This window comes from Akebia trifoliata, chromosome 4, assembly GCF_017979445.1.
Source record: "Akebia trifoliata isolate Shusen 1 chromosome 4, ASM1797944v1, whole genome shotgun sequence".
In the NCBI taxonomy this organism is placed as follows: domain Eukaryota; kingdom Viridiplantae; phylum Streptophyta; class Magnoliopsida; order Ranunculales; family Lardizabalaceae; genus Akebia; species Akebia trifoliata.
The window spans coordinates 42,912,092-42,919,395 of record NC_141378.1 but is presented as its reverse complement, the minus strand read 5'-3'; the positions used below and the strand labels follow the sequence as shown (position 1 = coordinate 42,919,395).

At 33.1% G+C, this 7,304-nt stretch overlaps 1 long non-coding RNA gene across 5 annotated transcripts; it reads right to left on the bottom strand.

The window, feature by feature from the left end:
• Positions 1-1,567: 1,567 nt before the first annotated feature.
• On the bottom strand, positions 1,568-7,121 carry LOC147405102 (uncharacterized). Of its 5 annotated transcripts, none has more exons than XR_015178063.1 (4): positions 5,383-7,121; positions 3,105-3,217; positions 2,631-2,971; positions 1,568-2,297 (listed from the first exon to the last, which is right to left on the bottom strand). It is a non-coding gene; the product is annotated as an uncharacterized LOC147405102 (long non-coding RNA). The 5 variants fall into 5 exon arrangements; XR_015178064.1 differs by having other exon boundaries at positions 3,132-3,217; XR_015178066.1 differs by lacking the exon at positions 2,631-2,971 and having other exon boundaries at positions 5,383-5,496; positions 5,859-7,121.
• Positions 7,122-7,304: the final 183 nt, after the last annotated feature.

The following is a 7,304-nucleotide window of genomic DNA, read 5'->3' as shown; positions in this document are numbered from 1 at the left end:
TGAGGGGTACCACCGATCTATCTTTATGTTATGGTGGAACAAAGATCAATTTGCAGGGGTATATAGATTATGATATGGTAAAAGACCTTGATGAGAGAAAGAGTACTACATGTTACATCTTTACTTTGGATAGTGCAGTAGTGAGTTAGGTTTCAAGATTATAAAAGATAGTTACTTTATTGACTACAGAATCAGAATATGTTGTAGCTACATAAGCGTGTAAGAAAATGATATGGATTCAATCTCTTTTGAAGGAGTTGGGTAAGGTGTTAGATGATTGCAAGTTGTATAGTGATAGTTAGAGTGTAATTCACCTAGTAAAGAACTTAGCATTTCAATCGAGGAAGAAGTATATTGACATCAGATACCACTTTATATGTTCAATTCTAGAGGAGGGGGTGTTTACTTTGGAAAAAATTCACACAAGTGTGAATCCTACGGATATGTTCACCAAGGTAGTTACTATTGAAAAACTGAAGACCTTGTTTAGTTTCTATTGATCTTCAAGCTTAGAAGACAAGAATGATTCACACCGAATTTATTATGGAGGCATTACTTATCAGACATGGATCATGCTAAACCAATGAGTACTCCTCTAACAAGTTATTTTGTACTTTTTAGAAGGTAAGAAATGACTATCACTACAACATTTTTTATCTACAGCGGCGGATTTTTCCGCCGCTACAAGGTGATTTTTCCGCCGGTAAAAGCTATTGCAGCGATGAGCAGCGGAACCAAAGATCCGTTGTTGTTTCCTCTGTCGCTAACTATAGCAGCGGATAATGTAATCCGCTGTTGCAGGTAGTACCTTTAGCGGCGGATATTAATATCCGCTGCAATAGGACGAATTTTTAACAAATAGAATATAATACATATAGCGGCGGATATTAAGATCCGCTGCAATAGGTCGATTTTTTAAAAAATATATATAGCGACGGATATTAAGATCCGCTGCAATAAGTTAATTTTTAAAAAAAAATATATAATATATAGCGGCGGATATTAAGATCCGCTGCAATAGGTCAATTTTAAAAAAAAATATATAACACATATAACGGCGGAATATATAAAGACGGAATTTGTATCCACTGCTGTAATTTTTTTTCATATATATATACATTTAACCTGTGTCCTCTAACCTGTACAGATTGAAAATTTTAAAATAAATAATATAAGAGAGCTGCTATTGGCACACTAACTTTTATTAATCCCGCACTAATATATAAGTAAATCACCAAAGAACTGCACATGTTTATAATTTAAACTAACATCTTTATTCAAGAGTCAAGACTATATTGACAAAAAGGAATGGTAGTTTCTATAGTATCAAGTTAATTAATTCTGCACAGAATGCTGAAACTAAAAAGCAATATTCTGCATGAATTTTCTGAAAGTTCATGAGATTTTTTGTGAACTTAGTCTAATAGAAAGGTCATGAATTTTTCTGAAAGTTCATATTCTGCACTTTGGGTATACCCTCCTTGGTGAAACTGTGGGAAGTTCTCTAGGGTATTCAAATGGCTCTTGATTCTTATATTGATGAGGTTTCCACTGGACTGGACCTCTTCTAATGTGGTTGATTGGATGAATGGAAGAATTGATAAACATAGAGAGCATTGGTAGTGTCAATATCATTAAAAGTTTACTTGTTTAATATTATGTATGATATGATAGCTATAGATTTTTCATGTAAAAAAATGTGGGCTTACCTCAAAATATTCAATAAGCTTACTTAAATGCCTCAGAATTTTCCCTTAAGGGCTTTGAGCCTATTTACATGGAAACACCTTTTTCATACCATAAACACCTCTGAAGATTGAGAAATGCAGAATAAATATGGTAATGCGAAAGAGAAAGTAATGTCAACAGACATAAACCACTATTATACTACTACAATTTGAAATAAACACAAAAAGAAAACATGGATAGAGTAGAATTATGTGCTTGTGATATTCTAAAATATTGCCTCATGGGCAACGATTTTCATGGGTACAAAAACGGTACGAGTGCATCCATTTGAAACTATCATTCAAACTTCTCTCCTCCTTATCATCATTATTTATGTAAATGAGTGGTTAGAGACTCGATTCACGTTCACATTTATACAAACATTTTATAATATCTCTTGTTAAGTAGCTAAGATTCACAGAGTTCAAATTAGTTAATAGTTACAAATTGAACCAACATTAAAAATTGGAAGCAGACATTACTCTCACCGTGGAGCTGATGTGCATGACATGGGAGTATCGTTCTATCGCCACGAGTTTCTCCACCTTCACAGACCAAAATTTTGCGACCTGCAGCACTAGTCAAGTTAGATCCTAACTAATATATTCAAGGCACAAGAAAATAATATAGACAGAAGAATTGAGTTTGTAACTGATAACTATGTAGCACTAGTTTGTTAGTGTTAAATTGAGGACCCAAATATATAATTTTCATTTACTTTCTATTTGCATAATGATATTGTAAAAATTATGAATTGATATGCATATATTAGATAAAGCAATCAACAAGTCAGATGTAAGAAGGGAGAATGTTACCATGTCTCATGTGAGAAGGGAGAATGTCATCAAATATATATAGAAAAAAAACCCATCATTAATTTTGCAAATAAAATAATAAATTACCAAGACTGATTTCTTCTTTCGAACCCATTGTTTTTGACTCCATGTTTAGTTGAACTAAGGAATCCATTCCCATAATCTCTCCCTCTGACTGACTCTCTGGCTTTCTAACACACTTTTTTTTTCCACTTGAAGGCCATTGTAATAATGAGTTTCCTCTCTATCACTCTGATCTTTTTCTCTCTTTTAGTATCCCCATCTCAATCTACTACAGGATTTTCTTCTTTTACCACTTAACGGTTGCCACTGCTGCTATAGTTATAATCCCAATAAAGCTAATTGCCATGTATAATATGCCATGACACTAACCCATTGAATCCTAACTCCTTCATCTAACACTGTGCCTATATCAATGGAACAAAACAAGAATCCAAATCAGTGATGGCAGAATCAAACAACTAATACCATCAAACCCTATTTTTAGAAAAAAAAAAAAAAAAAGGTATCATAAATGGTTTTATAACATAGTGAAAGTACCTAAGGAAGAAACTTCTGAAAACATACTTCTGTATCTATCTCAGCTGATTCCACGTTGACATTAATGTCAATCATGATCTTGATGACCTCTAGTAACAGTCCTCAAAAGCAAACTGGAAAGAAAGCAAGCAAATAAACAGAATGTTAATATGTGGTGTGCCCATTCTTTCTAGTATGAATATGAGAAAGACAATTGTTAACCTAACAAGCTCAATCAAGATTAGAATAGACTGATTTTTATTTATTTTTCCTGTTTTGATGATTATCATGATATTGAGAACAGCTAATTGTACAGTTAGATTGTGCAAAATGTTATCCATGTGAGAACCACAAACAAGAGTCCAAATATAAGGTTTTGATATTGTCAAGCACTAGTTAATGTTTGAACACCACCTGCACTAGTTAAGGAGATCGAGATGACTATGCCAAAGGATACAAAAGAGAGACAAGAAAAAAAGAAGGGCTACCAACCATAACGAACATTGTTGACATGGTTAGTAATCATGAGTGTTGTTATTCTATTAAAATGATTGTGTTGGTTGCTATAGAAGACTAGTGTATATGCATGGAGCACCCTACTAATAATCTGGTCCTAGTGTTCACAGGTTGAGAGGTAGTTACTTGTTGAGCTTAGGGCGCAATCTGTCTCATTGAATTTATGATTTATCTCACCTTACTTTTAGTAATGAAAACTATGAACAAAACAAATGAATGTGTGAGGATACAAACATCTATGAGGCAATGCTCTAATGGTGTCCAACATAATCCTGTCTAAGATCACATTTCATCAAATTCTGCATGTAGACTGTTTGTTCAAATCAGTGTTCGGGATGGCAAAGAATAAGATGGACATTTTAGCTTTCATTACACACGTATATATTTAAATATGAAAATAATCTCTTTATATGTAATATTACACTTATTCTAAGTTCTCAATATATTTAAATATGAAAATAATCTCTTTATATGTAACATATTTCTGTGTAATATTACACTTATTCTAGTTAGAAAAAAAATATAGTTATTCTAACTATAGGATGACATCGAAATAAAGGAATGAAACTTCAATAGAATTTTTGAAGAAAAAGAGTTGAATTTTTTACTTAAAGAACAACATATGGATTATTAGTAGACAGTCCCTACATGGGAGGACGCCCTGCATCTCATCACCTGAATTCGACGTGTTGCATGGGCACATGATCACATAACTGTTAAGTCATATCACAATTTTATCCTATATTCGAAAATAAGGTACTCTTAAGTCTAATTAAACCTTCAAATTTGAGGAATATGGGACTACTCAATTGGAGCAAAAGTATGAACATACACAGACTAAGCCAAAATATTTACATTCATTTAGACTTCCATGAGACAACTCTTTACATGCATATCTTTAGACCAAATTATGAACAAATCAAGATTTTTCATTATGGGATCCCACATCTCATCAAAGGTGAATCTCAAGTGCTCCACAAATCTACCAAGAGTATTACATACTTACAACTAAAACCTCACCAATACCAATAGATATATTCTTCATTACAAAAGATCTATTCTTCATGTTCAAGTGGTCCATGCACCACATCATCAATTGAAGGCATTCAATCAATAGGCCCCAAATGGAAACAAGCATAGATCATCAATGGAAGATAAATGGTTACTATGATTTGAAGGAAATCCAAGTGATCAGAAAATCAATTTTAGTAAGTTTGGATCCAAACTGCATCCTGTTCTTCCATTTTTCTAGAACATGGGACTCTTACTAAATGAAAGAGGACAATGGTAATGTACAATTAAAAGTTCACAAAGAAGTAAATAGGTAGGAAAAAGAGAAAAAACCAAATATTCCAGAATTATCATACCCAACCTGACCTGACTATTACACATTCATGTGTACCGATGGGCTATATGAACATTGAAACTATATTCCCTTGTCACAAACCTGTCTAGGGTGAGAAGGTAGTGGAATAGAGTACTAAGGTGAAAGTGTTAGGATATCAATCGTCACTGATGAACGACTCCAAATCAGAAAATTGAATAATCTCATTCATACTGTCCATAAACATCTAATATTGAAAATCTTGAAGTTGATCACACAGTCTAAAAAGGTCAACTAAATTTACTATGGGCGCCATAGACAGGAAAGCATGAGTAGATAAAGTATTCATTAAATCTCTTGGAAAGAGTTATATAGACAGGAAAGCATGAGTAGAAAAGCATCCAGTGAGACGCCGTCAGAACAAAATAAAGAGTGCATGGCATAATAGCAGATGTATACCTCTTTCTTCTTCAACATCGCCCACAAGTAAAGCTTTCTGGCAGCATCCTTAGCATGGACTCTTGAAGAAGATGCTCTTCTCACACATTACATTGCTTCTCATAGTGAAGGTCACTGGGATATGTTAGCCAAATGTTCAGGTAAAACTATACCAAAGTCAGATGAGAATGGGTTAATGTAAAGAAAAAGAAAAATGACGACAGTCAGGGAAGGGGAAGAAAACAAGGCAGATACAACAGCTATTTAATATTGCAATATATACTATGACAAAAGTCAGATGAGAAGATATTGTCATTTTCAAATTTCAAAGCCAAAGGAACAATGCATTGTTACCCTACTTTCCCCTTAGTCACCTCTAACTAAATGCCTACTCAATAAAGAAGATGATTTATGCAATCTAATAGCAATAATTAAAAATGTGAAGGATACAAAGAGAACATAAAAGTAGAAATTATTAAAAAGAGAATGAAGGGTACCTGTACAATGGCAAAGTGGACATAAAGTTGTGTGGCGTACTATTTGCTCTAAGAAGACTAATGAGTGTGAATACACTCTCTCCACTTAATTTTGTTAGCATCCCATTCATGTTAAATGGGATTTCAGGTTGACTAATAAGTACCCCAAGCACATAACAAAGAAATACAAAGCCTGCTGTGCCTACAAAGAAATTTTCTGCCTTACATTTGTCCTGCAACATTGAGTACCAGAAACAACCATTATAGTATGCATACAAGAAAAATTTACTTACCAAGAGTGTGCTAAAAATGGGAATAAAACACCTCAATTTGATTTACAGAATTGTAAAAGATAAGAAACAAACCTTGTCTGCTAGTGTCAAGGTTTTGGACTTTAGTCTTCCTTACGTATTCGGGTCAGTTTGAAGGGTCATTGTTTTTGTTTCATAAGTGACCCTCCTCTAATCATACAGACTTCAATTAAAGTCCAGCTTCTTTCTTACAAAGAACTCTCATATCTACCGCATCTCTAAGAGCAACTAGTGTTTTGTTTTTGCTAATACTGTCAGTTCTTACTTCTAGTTACGAAGGCTCTAATAGTCGGACACTTCTAGCGGTAGTTATATGCTTATCAACATAATACAATATTGATCCTGGTACCAAATACTTCTTCCAACTCCGTTATTTGTTCTCTCATTTTTCATTGTATCATGTTCTTAGCTCTAAGGTATTTTCTTAATTGTTGGATTGGGACCCTCAGGTCCCATACTCCCATATCTATAGAGGTAAATAAATTAGAATTACATAGTTACTACCAAACAAATTTGTGATCGATGCGGGGTAACCAAGCACCTAATAAAATGGTACGTCAAATCGCGAAGGAGCAACCGAGAACTGAATATCAAGAGGTATTTAACAACCCAATTAAGATTGAATTTGAAACTAAAGAATCCCATGTTTTGCAAGCCAAGATTATAACCAAGAAGTCTTTCAGATCAGAAACTGTGATCTGTAGAAATTGATCAACAAGATGTCTCATTATCTTTGTTGTAAAACCATATATATCTCTGTTTGGTGTATTGGTATCCAAAAAAAAATCAAAATTTGTTACCCAAATATATATTATTAATTTTTAAGTGATGATCTTTTCAGTCAGAAAATCAATCACAAGTAGATTAAGAATCCGAATACATTTTCAAAGAAATTTTTTCAGGTAAAAAATTGAATATTTATATCAATATTCAATAAGAAATTAAACAAAAATCAGGTATTTTATCTCAACTTACCTATAAAAAAATAAAAATAAAAATAAAAAAAGGAGGGAGAAGATTTCTTATATCTGTTGATATTAATCTTTAATTAGAACTGTGACCTGTTTGGATCACCATTGATGTGCCAAAAAGAGAGATATTTCTAAATAATTTTTTTATAGAAGAAATTATCTTGATTTTCTGATGCAAAACTAGT